The 22,364-nt window shown below is 40.1% G+C and overlaps 1 protein-coding gene across 7 annotated transcripts in view; it reads left to right on the plus strand.

Annotated features, from left to right (window-relative positions):
- CADPS (calcium dependent secretion activator) overlaps nt 1-22,364 on the plus strand; it is a 474,061-nt gene that overhangs the window by 125,736 nt on the left and 325,961 nt on the right. The window lies entirely within an intron of this gene.

Below are 22,364 nucleotides of genomic sequence, written 5' to 3' on the forward strand. Positions count from 1 at the left end.
ATCCACCTCATTAGAACTGATTCAAATGTATTCTTTTTAATGGCTGAATAATACTCCATTGTGTATATGTACCACAGCTTTCTTATCCATTCATCTGCTGATGGACATCTAGGTTGCTTCCATGTCCTGGCTATTATAAACAGTGCTGCGATGAACATTGGGGTACACGTGTCTCTTTCCCTTCTGGTTTCCTCAGTGTGTCAGGTTTTTCTTTTGATTTTTAAAAGAAATGAAAACATTTTGTGAGCTCCTAAAAATCTCCTGGCCCCTAGATGTTGTGGGTATTGTGTTCAGGTGGTCAGTTGGCCCTTTTGTGGAAAGTGTGGTAAGATCAAAATGATTTTTTTAAAAAGATTATGTGCCTTTAAAATAGATGGTATTTACCAGCTGAAGGGCTTCTGCTTCCTCATTTGGTGACACAGTTGGACCTAGCACCTGGTCAAGAGAAATTATTTAAAACAAAACTTCCATAAAACCTGCCTTGTACCCTTATATAAGTCACACCATAAACTTCCAAGTGGATCTGAGGTGGCTAGCTGAGGCTCTGCTTGCGTGTATGCTAATTTGCTACAGACATGTCCAACTCTGTGCAACCCTCTGGACTGTAGCCTGCCAGGCTCCTCAGTCCATGGGATTCTCCAGAGAAGAATAGTGGAGTGGGTTGCTGTGCCCTCCTCCAGGCTCAGCTTGGGCCCACCCAAAAAAGTGCGCTTATATTTTTTCTAGATGGAAGTTTGGGGGAGTGAAGTACTCCTGATCTTCATTAACTGCAAATCTTTCCCCATTATATTCCTTTATTCAACAAATATTTATTGTGTGCCTACTCAGCAGACTTGGAAAAGTGTATTGCGTGTCTCTTGGGAGCATTTTTAAAAGGCACATTTCCAGCCCCAGCCCTAGATTCTGGTTCTGCATTCTCAAGGTAGGGCCCAGAAAAATGCTTTTGTAAACAAGAGCTTCCCTTCGTAGTAATCTTGCTCCCTGTTGCCTTTTAAGAACCATTATAGAATTTCAGCTGTGCCCTGGTTTCTGTGTACAACCCTACCCCTAAAATTGGTTAAATGAGGACACTGTAGTTCATTGGCTAACAGTTGTTCCTTGCTCAGAATCCAGTAAACCTTGGTAAATCTTAATATAACTCCTCACTTAAAATAACTCTGAGGCCTTGGGAGTTAACTTCCCCACACATGAGCTTGGGATGCAGTCGTAAGAATGCATGTACACAAAGCCCAGAATAACATGGGGGCACTTTCTAAATGGTAGCAGTTAAAGTTTATTACAGTCTATTGGAATAAGCAAAAAGTCAACAGACACCATCAGAACAGTGCCATAAATATATATATATTTTTAATTTTAAAAAAATTTTATTGGAGTATAGTTGATTTACAGTGTTGTTAATTTATACTCTATAGGAAAGTGAGTCAGTTATACATCTATGTATATTCACTCTTTTTTAGATTCCTTTCCTATATAGGTTATTACAGAGTATTGAGTAGCATTCCCAATGCTATACAGTACGTCTTTATTAATTATCTAATTTATGTATGGTAGACTTAGTATGATCATCTTTCGGTCCATCCATGTTGCTACAAATGGCATTATTTCATTGTTTTTTTGTGGTTGAATAATATTCCATTGTATGTAATTAAATGTTTAATGTAAGAACTACAGGATATTGGGATTTTCTTCTTCCTGCCTCCATGTCTGTCTGCTAATTCAAGACACACATCATTTACTTCAATGATCAGTGTTTACTGAACTGGTAATGCTGCCTCCCTTCTTGCCCATGAAAATGTACCCACCACACACCAATTGAAGTGATCTTTTAAAATTGTAAACTGGATCATGCCAATTCTGCACCTAAAATCTTCCATGGCCATCCCCTAAACCCTAGAATGGCATCCCTACTTATAACTAAGGCTTAAGGCAGAACTGGAATCAGCTTGGATCACACCACTTTCCCTATGTGCTTTCTCACCGGCCTTCTGTTTCCCAAACATATCACATTGGCTGTGGGCCTTTGCATTTGCTCTTCCCTCAATTTAGAATACTCTTTGCGAAGACCTTTGCATGACTGGCACAGCATAAATGTCAGCTTCTCCATGAGGTTTTCCTGGACCACTTCATCTAAAGTTCTCCCTTGCTTCACACCCTGCCAAGTCACTGTCTTTCCCATCCCCCTGTTTGATTTTTATCAAAGCCTGTACCACTGTCTTCCATTTCCTATTCACCTGTTTTTGTGTTTACTATCTGTCTCACCCTCTCTGCCCATCCTGCAGCAGAATGTTGGCCTTAGGAGGACGATAGTTCATCTCTGCCTTATTTGCTAATATTTCCCAAAAGTATTCAAAATACTTTGTCAAATACTTTGTCAAAGTATTTCCAGTACTTTGACACAAAACAAGTGTTCCATAAATGCCTATTGCATTAATGAATGGATGATGGCAGATTGTTCTAACTAGTTGGTAGGCTCTTATCAACCATTATGCTGCTGCTGCTAATGTCGTGTCCGACTGTGCGACCCCATAGATGGAAGCCCACCAGGCTCCCCTGTCCCTGGGATTCTCCAGGCAAAAACACTGGAGTGGGTTGCCATTTCCTTCTCCAATGCATGAAAGTGAAAAGTGAAAGGGAAGTCGCTCAGTCGTGTCCGGCTCTTAGTGGCAAGATTTCCCAGGCAAGAGTACTGGAGTGGGGTGCCATTGCCTTCTCCGTATCAACCATTATAGCTCACCCTAAAATTTCTGGATGTTTTAGTAAACAGGAATCTGTTTGAAATCTCATAATATAGTGTATATATATAATATTCAAAGGTATTCTGACACCCTGCTTTCCTCTCAGCCCACTTCAGTTCAGAACCCTGGTTTCCTATCCAAAGATAGAGTTTCTGTGATGGGTTAAAAAGTATTTTAAATTCTCAAGCCTCAATTTGAGATTAAATATATTTGTTGTTTTAAATTGACGTGTTAGTACTGCATCCCATGTAGCACTTGTAGATTGGGGTAAGCAGGTAGCAAAACCATCCATTACCACCCTCTTCTCTACAAGAAGAAGATGAGTTGTGATAGCTTCAAAAAGATTGACAATCACCCACTTAAGTGGTAAGTAATATGCAGAATTAGAGTTAGTCACGTGTTCATAAACTTGCTAGGCATAGAATGTTTCTAGGGATTAGTTTTTCTAATTTCAGTGGCTAGCTTATCATGAAGATTTTCTGTTCTTGCTTAAACATCAGCATCATTGAAATGAATCTATTGCTATGCCATTTCTTACCTTGGTTGCTTTGAACTTGTTGACTATGGTAAAGTGGCAGGACCTTGTTTTACTTGTTTCTCCTAAAAAATTAATTTATTCTACTCATTTTCAAGATTTTTCTATATGGTATTAAAAAATACAATGATATAAAAGAATAATGTCTTCTCTCCCCAAAATAATGGTTGTCCCCTTAGCTGAAAGAGAGTTATAAGAAATGTAAAATGAAGTAACGTCTTGGGACTGGAATACTTAAGGCATTTAGTATTTTATTTTATACTGACACCTAGTCTGATTGCTGCTTCATTGGTTCACCTCAGTAGAAATCAGGGCAAAGAGCATATTACAGGTAATTCACAAAGAAAAAAACAAAATAATTCTGAATATATGATTGTAGAATTTCTAAGTTCCATGTGTTTTGTCATCTGAGTTATATAACTGTGTTGACAGTCAGAAGTATTTTAAAAGAAATATACCATTGGTAGCAGTAATACATTGCAAATGTTACAGAAATGGGTATTCTCATTACTTACTGGTAGAATGATTTATTGTGGTAAACTTTCTGTAGCATAATCTGTTAATTTGTAGCCAAACATCTTTATATTTGGCAAACCTTTTAACCTGGCGGCTCTGCTTCTAGAAATTTGTTTTAAGTAGATACTCAGAGATTTTATCAAGAGTTTTTAAGTTCAAAGATGTTCATTGTGGCATTTTATATGACAGTGAAAAAAATACAAACAACCTTCATTCCCAGTAGGAGGGGATTAACTAGATTTTAACAGTATGAGACAATACTCTTCAGCTAGCAAAATAGTTACTGAAAAAGAACACTTACCATGTGGGGACGTGTTCAGTAGATATTTCTAAGTGGAAAGTCAGGCTATGGACCAGTGTGAAGACATAATCCCATTTTTATGGAATAAGGACTAGATAGGCAAACAATAAAATCTAAACTATGGTTATCTTTAAGGGTTATGCTGTCTTTAAAGTTAAGCATTATGATTGATTTTTGTGTTTTTCACTTGTGCTTTTTGGTGTTTTCACATTTTCTGCCCTAAGTATATAGGTATTTTGTAAATAGAAACAAATAGCAAAAATCTCAACAAAGAAGCTATCAAAAGAAGAAAATTATCTTCAGTGTTGTATTTGAGACCTGTCATTAATATGTCACTTTCATGATTTTATACCATTTCCAAGTACTACCTGTGTGATTATTTATTTAATATCCATAATTAAGCCAACACTTAACTCACTTTGTAAGCCTGTCTTTACCTTAGAAGTAATACATGTGAAATCACAGCTTTGATGTACTAGATTTTTAAAAATACTATGCAGTAATGTGAACTGTAATCATTAAAATAGATGCTCTTTATCAGTCTGCCTCTGACATGATCTCACACTACCATTGATGTGGGCAGCATGACTCTGGTGACAAGTTCCTTTAAATATTGACATTGATGAGATAGATCCCTCTGACACCATCCCTGAAAATAGCCCCAGACTAACTAGAACAGATTTCACCTGAAGTCTGTACTTCAAACACCCTGCAATCAGGTTTTAGAAATTATAGATATACTCACTAGTTTTCTCATAGATTATACTCAACTATGCGGTACTCTATCCACTTGTAGGAGCAAAGACATAGAACTGAAAATCATATACTTTTCGTTTGCAAAAGTATGCTTGTTTTGTTTTTTTGTTTTGTTTTATATTTTCTGATCCTTCTCCCTATGAGAGAGAGCAGTTCATAGGTACTTTCAATCTAGAAACATGCATATTTCCTTGTATGCATATTGTATTTTGGGGGAAAGTATAATCTGATTTCTGGTGCAGTTTTCTGATGGTTTCTGTGATCTCTCTGTGAGGTACTGCCAGGAACTTATTTTCATCTCAAATGAGAAAGGATGTTTAACAAAGAGTGATTGTATCAGTTACACATCAACTGTCTGTTGAAAAATGAATGTCCATCAAACCAGTTTTTTTTTTTTAAAAAGCAAGGAGACTTAATAAATGTCTCCATATTTACACACACTATTTTTTAAAGATGATCGTGTTTGAAGTTTCATGGCTCTGGCTCGGAAAAGAGTTTGCTCATACAGCATAATCATCCTTGTAAAATCATTGAAAACTCCTATTATGAAATCAGTGTTGTTTTTATTTTCTCTAACTCTTGAGAAGAAGCAATTATATAGCCATTTGAGTTATCATCTGAGAAATGGGACTAACAGACCTGCTTTCTATTTTCATAAAATGCAAAGATGATGATGATGTATTTTAAAAGTTTAAAGAATGCAAAGCATCCTTTTTCCTCATTCTTTCTAGTAACCTCCACATCTGGAATTGACTTAATGCCCAGTTGGATGTACCAGATGTCTGCAACTTCCTACCCATATTAACTTAACTTCATGAATTTTCCTTAATTGTTCTGTTCTGAAATGTGCAGACCTTTCTTCTTGAAAAACACTTCAGAGGTGTTTCACTTTTATTTATTTTTAAATGAAGATAAATCTTTCTTAGGGAAGCAACCCAACTAATTTCCAAGGGGATATGGATGAGTAGCAGCTAAGAAAGTTAGTTGTTTCTTCATGTTTCCGTTCTGCTCTTTGAGAACAGCGTTTCTTTCTGGTTGTGTCCTTATGATCTCACTCGTAGCTCCTGGAAATGTGGGGATCTGAGTCTCATCTTCTCCTCAGCCATCATTTGTGCCTACTGGGCAGCAAGGTAACATACATACTGCAGTTAAATGAAGATGACAGTATTCTGTTCATTTATCTTCTCTGAATTTCTAGAGATGTTTTCATATAATCCAGAAGACTTGAGAAGAAACACATGGAATATAATTTCCCAATCTATAAACATCTTTGCATTTTCAGTATTAAATTCCCCACCATTTCTGAACTACTAACTGTCTTCAGTTACCTTCATTACCTTTCCTCCAGTCCGTCATTGATGTGGCTTTTGATGATGTGATCTTGTTACAGGGCTCTCTTCCATGGACTTGATTAACACTTGGCAGCTTTTCAAATAGTTTATTAGACTCTGAGCAGAAACCTCACATTATCAGCTTTCAGCTGTGACCTGGATTACTGGATTGTATCTATACCTCATTATAGAGTCTTTCATCTCTATTTAAGTAGATATTTTTTTTTCCCCATAGAATCTTTCATCTCTATTTAAGTAGATTTTTTTCCTAATCCATAAGTCTCCAGAAGATCTGTAGTCTCAGAATTTGCTTTTTGTCCTGGCTGTATTTCTTAATCACTTTTCTTGGCTCTCTGTCAACATTACATTTCTTTGTACATAATGGTCTTTCAAGAAATACCTACTGAAGAAATGTTTCAACATCTGAGGGGGTGGACACAGCAGACTGGTATTAAACACTTTTATTTAGCAGTGTACTTTCATTATTCCTAAGTTCATTCATTAATTTAACAGATGATTTACCTGCTTACTGTGCACTAACGACCATGTTTCAGATACTGGGATAAAGCCTAAACTTTTCTGTTTTCTCACAGACAAGCCCACATTTTACCTTCTGGCAATCTTCCTCTTTGCTCACCCCCAAAACAACTCCCAGTGACTTTTATAGTTTTTTCCTGCTCAGAGTATTGTATTTGTTTTCATTGTGTTGCTGTGTAAAAATTGCCACAAATGCAGTATTTTAAGATACTACCCATGTATTATCTCAAAGTTTCTATAGATCAGAAATCTGGCATTACTTAGCTGGGTTCTCTGAGTGCTCAAGGACTCATAGGGCTGGAATTAACTATGACTGGGCTGTGTTCTTATGTCAACGCAGCTGTAGAAGTCTTCAAAACCAGCCGTAGAGAGAGAGAACTTGTGGGTGTTTCAAGTCTCTGATTAATCAGGACTTCACTGGCAGTCCACTGGTTAAGAGTTAGCTTTCCAGTGCTGGGGTCCTGGGTTCCATCCCTGATTCAAGTCTGCCTCTCTGCTGAAAAATCAAAACATAAACAACAGAAGCAATATTGTAACAGATTCAATAAAGACTTTATGAATGGTCCACGTCAAAAAAATCTTTTCAAAAGAGAGGATCTTTATCACCTTAGTCAGTCCCATCCAGGATAAACATCCTTTTCTATTAAAGTCAACTGATTAAGAATTTAAATTACATCTGGAGAATCTCTTCATTCTTGTCATATATTATCAGTTAGAAGCAAGTCATAGAGTCCCCCCGGATTTCCCTGCTGGCTCAGTGGTAAAGAATTGGCCTATGCCAATATCCTCCTAATGCAGGAGACGCAAATTCAATCCCTAGGTTGAAAATATTCCCTGGAGGAGGAAGTGGCAACCCACTGCAGTATTCTTACCTGGGAAATCCCATGGACAAAGGAGCCTGGCAGGCTATAGTCCATGGGGTTGCGAAAGAGTTGGACACAACTTAGCAGCTAAACAGCAGCAACAACATAGAGTCCCCCATCCTCAAGGGCAAGTGAGTAGAATGTTAGTCCCTGGGGATCATCCTGGTTGCTCTCCCCCAATTCCAGTGTCATAGAACTCCTTCAAATAACCTTTTAAGAGAAATTCTCCCTTATCATTCCGCCTAAAATAGACTTATCCTTGTTTGGGGTTTGGTTTTTTCTGTAACAGTACCTTGCTTTTTACCATCAAAGAACATCACTCAATCTGAAATTACCTTGCATCAGTTCAGTTCAGTTCAATCACTCAGTCATGTCTGACTCTTTGCAACCCCATGGACTGTAGCACGCCAGGCCTCCCTGTCCTTCACTATCTCCCGGAATTTACCCAGACTCATGTCCATCGAGTCAGTGATGCTGTCCAGCCATCTCATCCTCTGTAGTCCACTTCTCCTGCCCCCAATCTCTCCCAGCATCAGGGTCTTTTCCGATGAGTCAGCTCTTCGCATCAGGTGGCCAAAGTATTGGAGTTTCAGCCTTAACATCAGTCCTTCCAATGAATACTCAGGACCGATCTCCTTTAGGATGGACTGGTTGGATCTTCTTGCAGTCCAAGGGACTTTCAAAAGTCTTCTCCAACACCACAGTTCAAAAGCATGAATTCTTCACACTAGTTGATATTGTTGTTGTTCATACTAGTTGTTCCCTTATTATCTGCCTCCCTCTCCTGATTCATTTATTTAAGAGCAAGGACCATGTCTTTTGCATTCACCACTCTATGGCAAATACGTAAGCACAATGCTAGGCACACAATAGATGTTAAAACTAAATATTGACTAAATCACTAAATGGAGAGGCCAAGGCATTGATGGTCTTTTGATGCTTCAATGCCCATATTCTACAGAGGTGTGTGTTTCCTCCTTTGTTTCCTTTGAGGAAAAGTGTAGCAATGAAACAGACATGTTAGTCTGAGACCAGAGTCAAACTGCTGATTCTCCTATTTTATAGTGTGGATTTTACATGAGTTTCACAGAACGCCCATAGCCATAAAATAAACCTTCCCTCTGGTCAATCCCTGCCTGTCTCTCCCATCACAGGGTTGGAGGACGAAGTACAGAAATTAAATTCACTTGCTCCCTCTAACAGTCATTAGACATTTGATGGACTGCTGGTTTTCAGTGGCTTTGCCTGCCAGATGTACTTTAATTCAGCATTCTTGGGATATGGAAAGAGATCAAGATGTATCCACCCCCATGAACATGTTCTCCTCTGTTAGCAGGAGCAAAATTAGTGGGCATTGAAGATGTGGAGGGCACAGGGCCAGATAGCAATATTTAATTTCCCAGAGCAACAATTCTCTGATGACCCCTCTGGGACTTTTCATGATGGAGTCATCAGAAAATTCTTGCTTCTCTATCAGTTCTTCCTAGAACACATGGTTAGACATTTCTCTCTAACTGTGCCTGCTATTATGGTGAGATGGACTGCAATGGAACCTTGAAATTGAGAGGCAGTGGGTATCCTGGATCTGAGGAACAGGAAATTGGGCATTTTCTATGCAGGCTTTGAAACTGCTCTTCCCTTTTTTGCCAAAATGGAATTACAAATATACTGGGTTTATTTGAAGTCTTTTCATAAGCATTGAACCACAAAATTGTAATCAGAGGTGTTAAAAGAGGTGTTCTTTCAGAAAAGGACATACAGAAATAGTATTTTCTACTTTGCCACCTTACACCAAATGAGGCAGGCTATTATAAACCACTCTAACCCAGCTATGCAAGGGGAGATATTTTACAGGTCTTCTGACATGCTTCACCAACCCAGACTCCCCATGATCATTATTTGAATTTACTTTATTCTTCTTCAATGATTCAAACCTACAGTTTGCAGAAACTTGGATAATAGAGTGTTGTTTACTGGTTAAATTTTGTGGTTAGCTTTTTTGTCTTCACCCTTTGTGCAAGTATACATAAAACACTGTAGTTCCTTCCTGCCCAGCTTGTGAGTGGTTCTGTCTTTCATAATAGACTCTTATTCAGGGAACACCTCCCATCCATGTCCGACCTCCAGTTTGAACAGTAATAACACCTATCAGATATGAAGCCTTGACCACATGCCAGACACTAAGCCTAATACTTTACATACATTATCATATTTAATCCCCATAATAAGCTTGTAGGCTAGTTAATTTTACCCACATTTTACTAAGCAACCTAAAAGAGAGAGAAAGAAGTTCAACAATTTTTCCAAGGTCAGTTAGTCAGTCAGAAGCAACCTGGATTTGAACTCCAGATTGTATGACTCAGCCTCCAAGTAAAATAAATAAGTTAATTTTTAAAAAATCAGCTCTTTCATGCAATTGCTGCAAATAATGGCGATTTTCTATCAATATAGAAGGCTCTGAAGAGTAAATAGAAAGTTTATCAATCCTGCCTTTATTCTAGGAAGACAGATAGATATGTGTGTATTGTACTCAGTCTTTCTGAATCTCTTTTAATATAGACTGTTCCTTTATTCCTAAAATTTATTGGAGGAAAAGAAAGGTCAGCTGACACTCAGTTCTTTGCATTTTCTTTTTTTTCCAATTTTTATTGGAGTATAATTGATTTACACTGTTGTGTTGGTTTCTGCTGAACAGCAAAGTGAATCAGTTATACATATACATAGATCCACTCCTTTTAAGATTATTTTCCCATATAGGTCATTACAGAATATTGAGTAGAGTTACCTGTGCTCTATAAAAGGTCCTTATTAGTTGTCTATTTTATATATAGAGGTGTGTATATGTCAATCCCAATTTATCCCTGCCGCCACTGTTTTCCCCTTGGTAACCATGTTTGTTTTCTACATCTGTTACACTGTGTATTTTCTAGTTAGAATTTTACTGAATGTGTCTTTATTCACTGGTAACCAGTACGGTTTATGACTGCTTCACTCATTTAGGTTCTACTGTATCAGTACTAATGTGTCCTGATTTCGCTTTTAGAAACATACTTCAAGCCTCACAGTGTTCAGAGGATGGTTAAGAATAGGAAATGTTCGTCTTTCTTGCCTGTCCTTTTTAGCCTGTAATCAAGCCAGTAGGGGAGAAGGCAATGGCACCCCACTCCAGTACTCTTGCCTGGAAAATCCCATGGACGGAGGAGCCTGGTAGGCTGTAGTCCATGGGGTCGCTAAGAGTCTGACACGACTGAGCAAATTCCCTTTCACTTTTCACTTTCATGCATTGGAGAAGGAAATGGCAGCCCACTCCAGTGTTCTTGCCTGGAGAATCCCAGGGACGGGGGAGCCTGGTAGGCTTCCATCTATGGGGTCGCACAGAGTGGGACATGACTGAAGTGACTTAGCAGCAGCAAGCCAGTAGGAGGACTTGAAAACATGTGTTGCATAATGAACACCTTCCTGGGTTCAGTGACCCCAGAATTAGAACAAAGTTGCCCTTGGGAGAAAAAAACACACCCACAAAAGCATGCATGAACTTTCACCTTACAGAGGTTTTCAATGAAGAATTACACCAGGGGTTGCTAAATGTTTTAGGCTTTGTGGACTTTGCAGCCTGTTTAGCAACTACTTAATTCTGTCCTTGTAGCAAAAGCTACCATAGGCATTATGCAAAGGAATGGGCATGGCTGTCTATGTGCCGGTAAAACTTTACTTATAAATCAAGCAACTGGCAGATTTGACTGCAGGGCTGTAGTTTGCCAACCCCTGAGTTAAATAATATATCACATCATAACAGAAATAATTCTTTACTTTCCACAAAGCTGCCCTTGAATATCAGATGTTACTTTACAGCCCCAAAGGTTTTTAACACAGAACTTAGACTGTCCATGTCCATTCTGTGAACAGTGGGACATAATGGTGGTTAACAATGTTGGTGATGAAGACCATCATTACATAACCCAGAAGTGAAGTCTGTGCTGTTGAATTCTTAATATACTTGACCCATTTCAGTCTTTTTTGTTCTTTTTGATTGGTTGATTTTATAGGAGAAAAGTACATTTTAGTAAAGAAAGAAGTCAACAGTGAATTTACCTTACCACTGTACATCTTGGACAAGTCACTTACCTTCCTTAAGCATCGCTGTGCTTCTCTGTAGAATGGGAAGAATACAGCATGTGCTTCACTGCATTGTTTGTGGTACCGTGGTAAGACTCAGGACTTCATTCTTTGCTACCTACCCAAGAGAACTGAGTATATTTGTCCACCAAAAGATATTACCAAGAACATTTATAGAAGTGTCATTGCCAGTAGCCAAAGATTGGGAGCAACACAAATATCTATCAACAATATCAAGTGATATATAAACCATAGCATAGTTCTACAATATAATATTCAAGCAGTTTAAAAATGAAGAATAACACTGGTACATTCAACAAAAATGAATTTCACAGACATTTATCTTGAATTTCATTTATCTTGAAATTCAGTTACATTTATCTTGAAATTCAAGGTCAGGAAAAACTCATCTGTGGTGACAGAAATCAGAATAATGATTGCATCAGCAGAGGGGGAGGGGAAACTGGGTAGGTATTGATTTGAAGGTACTCAGATGCTAGGAATGTTCTATTCCAGTAACATCCAAAATGGCAGCCACTTACCTCGTTGAATTAAATTTTAAATTCAGTTCACACTAGTCACATCCTAAGTGTTCAGTAGCCACACATGTCTTGTGATTGTCAAAGTGGACAATGCAGACACCTCACCAAGTCCTTTTGGACAGCACTATTTACTGTATCTTGAGTAGGATCGTGTTTTCATGGTATCCATCTGTGAAAATTAACCAAGTTATGCCTTTGGAATTTACACTTTATTGGAGCAACTTCACTTTCACTTTTCACTTTCATGCACTGGAGAAGGAAATGGCAACCCACTCCAGTGTTCTTGCCTGGAGAATCCCAGGGACCGGGGAGCCTGGTGGGCTGCCATCTATGAGGTTGCACCGAGTCGGACATGACTGAAGTGAGTTAGCAGCAGCAGCAGTATATATACCTCATAAAATATGCTTCAAAATAAATACGTTTTACCTTGTAAAATAAGAGGGAAGTAAGCAAAAAAGAGAAACAAAAAGAAAAAAAAAGTATAAGGGCTTTTTAAATTTTAATTTTGAAATTAATATGGGACATGACCTCAGGAAGAAAAAGCGTAAGAGCTCTGTGCAGAAATATCAAATAAAACTTTCAAGCTAGATATTATTTCTCATTAACTTTAATTAGACTCCTTTTAGGTTTACAGGCTTAGCAAATTATCAAACCAAAAATAAAAACCTTAGGCTCTGCTCTCAGGCAAATTTCTTCAAATTCTGAAGCATTCATGAATGCTCTTCTGGTATCATAGCCTTTGTTACATCCCTGTGTAACTAATCTGTTTTGCTAATTAGATTCCATCATGAAGCCAGGTTTCAATCATTTTCTGTCCAACACCAGCATCTTTGTTTGTGTAGAGTTGTATGAGCCCCCATCCTGCGCAAATACATTCAGAGTAATGAGTTAGATTAGAGTGGTCTGATTTCTGTTTTATGAAAGTTAATTGAAAGTGTAACTTCAGTCTTTGTTACAGAAACCTGATTAACCCACTGCTTTATCTTACATGTGCAACAAAGAATCCTTTTCAACTATAGTAGCTTTTAGATTATCAAGAAGCATAAAAGAAGCAGTCTGAGAATTGTAGGTCAACTGTAGGCCTCTCACACTGGATATAAACACATGTGTTTGAGCAGAGTGGAATGAATCAGAAGAGCTCTGTGACCTTGGATAACTTCTTACTTTCTCTGAGCTTCAGTTTTCCTCGCTTTCTGTCTACCCTGGCTCTGCAAGGAAGAGTTGTTGTTGCGCTTCCTTTTGTTCCCAGCACAAGACATGGCAACCACGGAGCAGCAGAGAGCACAGTGACTCTATAGTACCGTGCACATCCTCTCCCTCTGCACTGTGAGCATCTGGGGTCCGTGAAGTGTATCATTGTTTCCTTAACACATAGGCCACTGCCTGGCCTGCGGGATATCTGAAAAAAGGTCTTTTGAGGAATTGAGTCAGTAAGTGAATGAAAGAATGAAGGAGTGCTCTATTATATATTGGTTTGTAGCCCATTACCCCACAAGTTACTTGGGCTTGAAACAACACACATTTATTATCTCATAACTCTGGAGGGTCAGGAATGAAGCATCGCTTACCTAGGTCTTCTTTCCCAGGGTTCCTCACAGGTTACAGTCAAGGTATTGTCTGCAGCTACAGTCCTTCCAACTAGGGCTGACTCTGCTTCCAAACTCACTCTTTTTTGTTGGGAGGATTTAGGTCCTTGTGGACTGTTGGACCGTGCCTTTCCCACATGGGAATGGGACTTTGCAGCATGGCAGCTTGCACCAGCAAGAGAGAGTTTGCTAGGAAGATCAAGTTTGCTATAATTTTTATAAGCTAATCACCAAATTGACATACTGTAGTTTTTGCTTTGTTTGTTTGTTAGAACCAAGCTACTTGGTGCAGTCTTCACTCAAGGGGAAGAGATGACATGAGGATATGAATATTGAGGTGAGGATCATCGGGGCTGTGTCAGAAGCGGCCTACCGCAAGTGCCTCCTTCACAAGACTTCGAGGAAGTTCAGAAGGAGACAGTGTCTGTGAAACGTACCCTTGCTGCTTGCTTTTCCTAATTATTCTTTTTCCTAGAATGAACTTCCTCACATCCTACTGATATTTCATATTTTAGCTTAAGTGCTGCAACCTCCAAGGGGCCTTCACTGAATATGAAAATGTGACCCTTGAGCCAGTCTTTTAATCCAGCACCCATTTTTTTTTTCCTTTTTGGCACAAATTGCCATTCATATATTTTACTTATTGTCAACCTCCTCCATAAGAAAGTGAGCTTCATGAGGGCAGGAGCCCAGCCTGTTTGATCTCTCCTCACTAACCAGCACCTCACACATATTAGGCCTCAGTAACTATGTGTTGGGGAAAAAATGTATTTTTAAATCCTTTTTTATAGTTTATTTGCTTTGTAAAATTAGCACCAGTTGGAGTCGTCATCCTTCAGATAGTTTTCAGGTACTTAGAGCTGTCCCAGGGATGGGGACTCGTGTTTGCTGAGATTTGAAAGTATGCGTTCCAACAAAGCCAACCCTCTCTGGGGTATAAGTTATTAATAAATTGCCATTGCAAATTTGGCTTACATAATTTGAGAGGTAAGAAAATATTGGGGCACAAACACAAATGATAGTGATGTTTGTGTTGGGTTTTTGTCACCTCCCTTCCCTGCCTTCTTCACCAAGCTCATACTTTTAAAGTAGCCGACAGCCTTGCACCCTCATGCTACCCCTCTTAGCTCTGCCCCCTTCCCCAGCAGTAAGGTCTGCCTGTCCATGCTGTAAAAACCCCTATTTATTAATAATGACATGCCAGGCATTGTACTAAAAATTTTGCCTGTGTTCTTCCCAGTTCTCACCACAACTTTTACACAGGAGACAAGTGGAAATAAGTTTAAAAATTCAAGGCAACCGGACTTTCAAGCCCAAGCTAATTCCATCAGCACCACCCACTCTGCTTCCCAGCACATATTAGAAAAGACTGAAGATTTGGGAGTCATTGGGAGATCTAGGTTCTTGTCCTGGTGATACTGTCTCCTTGCCTATGTCTTTTTAAACTTCTCACATATGATCATCTCTTTGAAGGAAGCCTATTAGTATCCCAGGCCAGATATCAGACTGTTGGAAGCCTGGACCCAAATGGACATCTAAGACCTGTGCCAAATTCCCTTTCATTTCAGACCTTTATGTTGAAATGTTTAATGAGCCAGAATATAGATTTTTCTGTCATGTAGAAAACGATGAGGCCAGGGTCTAACTTGGAGGCAACCTTAGCAGCTTGTGATGGAACAGCAGAACTTCTCTTGAGAAAGGTGACTATTTTTCTCCTGTAACGTCTGGGCTACAGGCCTGGCTCAATCTCCAGGGTACCCTTTGCGAGGATGGTCGGCAGAATCTTAGAGGCAGAATGTTGGTCGTAATGTGACTCACTGTCCCAGGTAACCATGTGTGGTGAGAAATGAACGCGGTCCCTGTGGCAGGCACAGGCTTTATGGGTGTGTTCGCTGATGGTAGTGAGCTGAGTGTGGGGAGCAGACTTGAGAGGGTAAGGGCAGTGCAGTGTTGGGCTGGAGTATTACTGGCATTTCCAGCTGGATAAGTCATCCCTTTGGAGTTTGCCCTGTGCGTCACAGTGCATTTACCAGCATCCCTGGCCTCTGCTCTCGAGATGCCAGTAGTTGACACACTCCTCCATTTGTGACAAACAGCACATCCCCAGACATTTCCAAATGTCCCACAGGGGAGGGCAAAATTACCAACAGCTGAAAATCACTGGACCGTCAATAGTGATGTGATATGGTCAGGCTTGGCTTAATAGGTTGTAGTAATAAATCACCCCAGCATCTCAGTGGCTAAAGCAATCTATTTCTTGTTCGTGCCGTATGACCATTGTGGGGTGACAGAGGGAATCTGGACTTCATGGTTACTCAGAGGTTCAGACTAATGGAATAGCCAACATTTCCCATTTCATGGGTGCCAGGACAGAATACTCCAGTGAGTCTCAAACCAGCCATTAAATGCTTCATCTCAGAAGTTTCACACCATTTGCTCTCACAACCCTTGTATTATGCCCAGAGTCACAAACCACAAGACCAGGAAGTGTAGCCTTACCATGAGCCTACTAAAGAGGAGAACTAATAATAGAAATATTTAGCAAGTAGCATTAACAACAATTTGAGATGCAAAGAAGGTCTTTCTCCCCTATTAATATAGAATGAGAAAGTGTTACAGGCAGGATATACAAGGTTACCCGGTATTTCTAGAGACAACAACAGCAAGAATAACTGTGATGCAATAATAACAATTTGAATTGTGCTAATTATGTGTCAGACAATCTAATTCTCACATAAAAACCCAATGAGTGGAGTCCTTTTCATTTTTGAGACACAGAATACTTAAGTAACTTGCCTAGAGTCACACAGCTAGTAAGTGGCAGGAATGAGATTTAATCCCAGGTCTCTCTGACGTTAAAGACTGAGCACTTAAACCCCACTTTACGGGTCAGTTTGACTGTTGTGCAAATGGCTTTCTCTCCTTTTTGGGTTGAATGAGCAAGGTGTCCCTCCAGTAACCTGCTCAGCACCTTTGTGGTTTAAACTGGAAGCATAATGGACATGTGCTGGCAAGTATGTTCCATCCCTACATTCCCTGAGCACTTTTCTTAAGGAATCCCACCGACCTTGAACATTTGGAAGAGAGCCATCCAGTCACCCCATCATGAGGTGATCATGCTCAGAGAAACAAATAGAATGATTCCAGTTACTCAGAGACGGCACTGAGCCCCACATCAGCTTCAGTCCTGAGAAAACTATACCAAGTCAGGCAGTGGACTCAGCAATATGGATACTTGAGGATGCTGTAACCAGCCCAACTGGAATCCACCTAGTGTCTCTAGGTCCTAGATGCTAAGGCCAGAGGATTAATTACAAAAGCTAGTACAGATAACAATGACTACCATGTATGCTTGGGGTGGTTATAAGTATGCATTGTCTTATGCAGATAGGTACTCTTAATATTACATGTTTTTGCTTTAAATAAGCTTTAATAGATTAATAAATTATGGTAGTACATAGATATTTCTGAATCTTTGGTATATAATGTATATCATTAATCACCAAGAGCTTATAGAGTATATAAGTTTTGGGGAGGAAGAAATTTTCCAGTATTACCATTTTTGGAGAAAAGGAAACTAAAGCTGGGAGAAATAAACTAGCAGTTTTTTGGTGGGATTCCAGATTTGATTCCAAATTTCAAGTTTTTACCCATTCTAGCAGATGTGTGAAGTTGCTTAACATTTTAAACCAACACATGCATCTCTTTCTAGTGACTTTCATGCCCCTAGCACAAGCTTATAAAATTTATTTCTAAGAGAAAGGGGGATAAAAGACAAGAGATTGATTTCATTTTCTTTTCCCCTTGGTCCAAAGAGTTTACCTGAGAATTACTAAATTCATCCTATCTAAACAAAAATATTCAGACGTTCCCAAGCAGCCTTCACAATGAGTTAACTCGGCCATTACTCAAGATCTTACCATTGAGAGAATCTTGAGATTTGGATATGAAATGACACTGGGTCAAAAGGTTCCTTCAAGTTCAAACTCCAGTTTTCAATGCCGTATGTAAGGGGGCTATTAAAGATCTTTGGTAATAATTATTATTAAGAGAGAAAGGTAAAGAAATGAGGATGTGAGGATGTAGTAGAAAAATGAAAAGCTGAGACATGACTCTTAGTATCTTTCAAAGAATTTAAATGAATTTATTTAAGGAAAAAGTGAGATGAGTGTTAGTTTTAAGAAAGACTCTCCTATTTAAGTTGGAAACAATTTTTTCAGTGGAATAAAAAGCATTTTTGACTTAGTTTCAGTTTGGTGGAGAAGACTACTGTGGAGAAAACTGTTCTGAATACTCTTCATCATGTATTTGATGGATGTTAGAATCCACTTTTTGATACATACTTAGGAATAGAATTCTGAATCATGAGGCATATAGACATATTCATCCTTCAATATCCGTGGGGTACTAATTCCAGGATCCCCTGCAGATGCCAAAATCCCTGGATGCTCCAGTTTCATGGTTTGCCCAAGGTCCTGCAGGTTCTGCTTCTGGTTGGTTGAATCCACAGATGCAGAACCATGGATACAGTGGGCCAACTGGATACATATTCAGATGTTCTTCCTCAGTAGGTGTTGTCAGACCGTTTTCCAGGGTAGTTCTACCAGGAAACTGCTACCAGGAATGTGAGAGAATCTGGGTGCTTCACATTTTCACCCACAAATAGGCCTTATCTATGTCATCTTAAAGCAATGACTTTTTAAAAAAGAGTTGCCTGTTAAAATGTGTATAATTCTGTGTAACTCTCCCACATCCCTGTGCATACCAGATAAAACCAAAAATAGAGCAAGAACTTAACTCTCTGGTGGATGGGTCTTCTGATCTTACTGTGATATTATTAAAAAAAGAGAATTTTGATTCTCTTTTGATTTGGTTGGTGGCAAAAATATAAAGGGAGCAGAAGGGTTAATTACTTTGAGCTGAATATTGTTTTTACTTTCTTTTGCCAAAATTCTGTTTTATTTCTTCCTAGCCATTGATCAATACAGTTAATAAATCACTTGAAGATATTGTACATCCCCAGTATGACTAGAAACTGAATAATCTTGGGTCCCTGTTATTAAGGATAAAGAAAACTAGCCTTCCTAATAGAGTGTATCTCATGCCATAAGATAATTCTGTCTCTCTTCCTGTGCAGGCCAGGTCAATATTCCTGCTAGCAGTAGGCAAATACTCTATCCCTTTGGTATTTGTAGCTAAGGTCCAATCTACTGGGATTCCCCAAGGATTGTTTTTGTTGAGTCTGAGGGGCACGACTCTTTCATTTCGTCTAGAACCAGAGTTTTATTTCAAATTTGAATATAGGAAAGTCAAGAGCTTCAGTTTGCATAAAGAGGTATAAATGCATTACTTATGCTGTGAAGCACTATGAAGGAAATTGGTGTAATTACTCTTCCAAGCGAATGATTTTAAAAGCCCCTCTGTGAGCCTGAAGTGGCCATTTCCTTTGCTGTCCCCCTACCAGGGTGGATCCAGGCCAGGCCAGAGTCACCAGCAGTAGCTGCGGACAGTCACAGTCCAGCAGCATCCTTCAGTTATCTAAGGATGGAGCTTTAAAATACCCACACGGCTCCTCCCTCAGCCTGTTTCTCTCCCACTCCAGTCCTTCTGAGCCCTATGTTGGAGTATCATCCTTCCTGAGAGTATCATCCTTCCTGAGAGATGCTAACTTCTCTTTCATATGGGGAGTGGTGATAAATTCTCCTGCTAGGCATGTGTGTTCCTGTATCATGTGAGGTCCTGTAGAGCAGCTCTTCTGCTGCGGCTGAGATTCCAGCAGTCTGTGTATGGAGCATGACACCTCCAGAGCATCAATTTAGGAGCAGGGACTAGTGTCCTGTCTTTAGCAACTAGTCCAGACTTGATCCCAAGGCCTTACATGCAGTGTAAACTGACTAACAATATTGATGAACATACCACTGCTTTCTGTATGTCAGGTGGTGGTGGAGCGTTTTGCATGTACTAACTCATTTAATCATCACCCAGCCCTAGGAGGTGGGTACTGTTCTCATCCCTGTTTCACAGTTGAGGAAATGGAGACACAGAGTTGTTAAAACTTGTCCAAGGCCCCATAGCTAATTAGTGCTAGAGTTTGGGTTCAAACCCAGTGGATCTGGCTCTGCTACACTTTACTTTCCCTTTGAACATTTATGGAAGAATTTACCAGGGTTCCAGGTTATTGTTATCTCTGAGCAAAGTCTAGACCTGCATTGTCCAAGGCAGTAGCCACTAGTCACAGGTTGCTAATTTAGGTTAATTCATTTCAGTTCAGTCGCTCAGTCGTGTCCAACTCTTTGTGACCCCATGAATCACAGCACGCCAGGCCTCCCTGTCCATCACCAACTCCTGGAGTTCACTCAGACTCATGTCCATCGAGTCAGTGATGCCATCCCACCATCTCATCCTCTGTCGTCCCCTTCTCCTCCTGCCCCCAATCCCTCCCAGCATCAGAGTCTTTTCCAATGAGTCAACTCTTCGCATCAGGTGGCCAAAGTACTGGAGTTTCAGCTTTAGCATCATTCCTTCCAAAAAAATCCCAGGGCTGATCTCCTTCAGAATGGACTGGTTGGATCTCCTTGCAGTCCAAGGGACTCTCAAGAGTCTTCTCCAACACCACAGTTCAGAAGCATCAGTTCTTCGGTGCTCAGCTTTCTTCACAGCCCAACTCTCACATCCATACACGACACTGGAAAAACCATAGCCTTGACTAGATGGACCTTTGTTGGCAAAGTAATGTCTCTGCTTTTGAATATGCTATCTAGGTTGGTCATAACTTTCCTTCCAAGGAGTAAGGGTCTGTTAATTTCATGGCTGCAATCACCATCTGCAGTGATTTTGCATTAAGTTGATTAGAATTTAGTAAAAATAAAAATTTAGTTCCTTGTTTATGGTAGCCCCATTTCAAATGCTCACTAGTCACATGGGGCTCTCAGCTATCAGTTCAGGTTAGTCACTCAGTCGTGTCTGACTCTGCGACCCCTGAACCGCAGCACACCAGGCTTCCCATCCATCACCAACTCCTGGAGTCCACCCAAATCCATGTCCATCGAGTCAGTGATGCCATCCAACCATCTTATCCTCTGTCATCCCCTTCTTGTGCCCTCAATCTTTCCCAACATCAGGGTCTTTTCAAATGAGTCAGCTCTTCATCTAAGTGCAAATATGGAATGTTTCCATCATCGAGGACAGTTCTGTTAGAATTTAAATTTGGAATAAAGGAAGCAAGATGGAGAAGTACAGGTGGGGTGTTGAGGACAGGATGAGGAATTCAGATATTGGCAGTCCACGAGAAGGGAGGAAAGCCAGACAGATGAAGGCTTCCAGCTGGCCTGGAGGACAGGCAGCCAGCCATGTAGGTGCACATGCAGTCTACTGTCTCATTGCAGTGGCGATGGTCATGTATCCTGGGCCCAGTCAGGAGCGTGCTGTGTGTTAGAAGAGTGACTGAACTTCTCTATACTCCCCTGACCCTGTGTGCTCCTGAAGATAGTTGAGGGGTCGTTGCAGGTGTTCAGCTGTGGGGATGTATGATGAGATTTGCCTTTTAGGAAGGTGTGTTTTGGAGGTCTCCTGGAGAGGATTCATGACAGAGAGAAATCAGTCAGGGAAATAAATTAGGATGCTGTTGCCCACAGGTGGGCCTTTGAATTGGTGACAGTTCTTGCCAGAATTTTCACTGATCCATTGAGAAATAAGGAAAGTAAAGACTATGTTGTGCTGCGTATGTGACCATGTAGGTGAGAATTCCACTGTTCTATTTGTACTTTCTTTTGTGCATGCTCAGTCATGTCCAGCTTTGCAACCCTGTGGACTGTACCAGGCTTCTCTGTGCATGTTATTTCCCAGACAAGAATACTGGAGTGGGTTGCCGTTTGCTTCTCTGGGGGATCTCCCAACCCAGGGACTGAGCCCACATCTCCTGCCTTGGCAGATGGATTCTTTATCACTGAGACACCTGGGAAGCCCTGTGCTTTCTTGAGAATCCCTTACTATTCAGAGACTACTGTTTTTTCTACCTTTTTGATGTCAAAATGCCTTTTGTTTGTGAAATAACATTCGTAGTACTATAGTAGATGGTAGGGACTTTTTTTTAATGTCCTTACTTGACAAAATGTATATCTGTGCCTTAGTCTGTTTTTTAAATTATGATTCCTAGTCCATGAAGTTCCCAAATCTAGGAACTACAAAGTTAGACAGTTTGACAGTGGTGCCCAGGTGAGAGTTGACGAGTTCTTAGGGAAAGGAAGAGGCACATTTCAGAGCAAATGAAATAAGCCATAGACAAGTGGATGGGGAAGAAGTCAAGGAGGCAGAGAGTAAGAGTCTCCAAAGAGTCTGTGGTTTCTCCTTGCCTGTGAGTGGAGCTGGGGGAGGAAGAACTGATGTGAAGTCCTGTGCAGAGGCCCTTACTTCTCTGGCATCCCTGTTCCACTGGAGCTCCTGGCCATACCCTGAGCACACACACATCAAGGTGAAGTGCATGCAGGGAAACAGTTGACTTTCCTCCCCTGGCACCAGAAAACCGCAGGCAGGGTTCCCCTGGACAC

Source organism: Bubalus kerabau, chromosome 20 (genome assembly GCF_029407905.1).
Source record: "Bubalus kerabau isolate K-KA32 ecotype Philippines breed swamp buffalo chromosome 20, PCC_UOA_SB_1v2, whole genome shotgun sequence".
NCBI classification, from domain to species: Eukaryota; Metazoa; Chordata; class Mammalia; order Artiodactyla; family Bovidae; genus Bubalus; species Bubalus kerabau.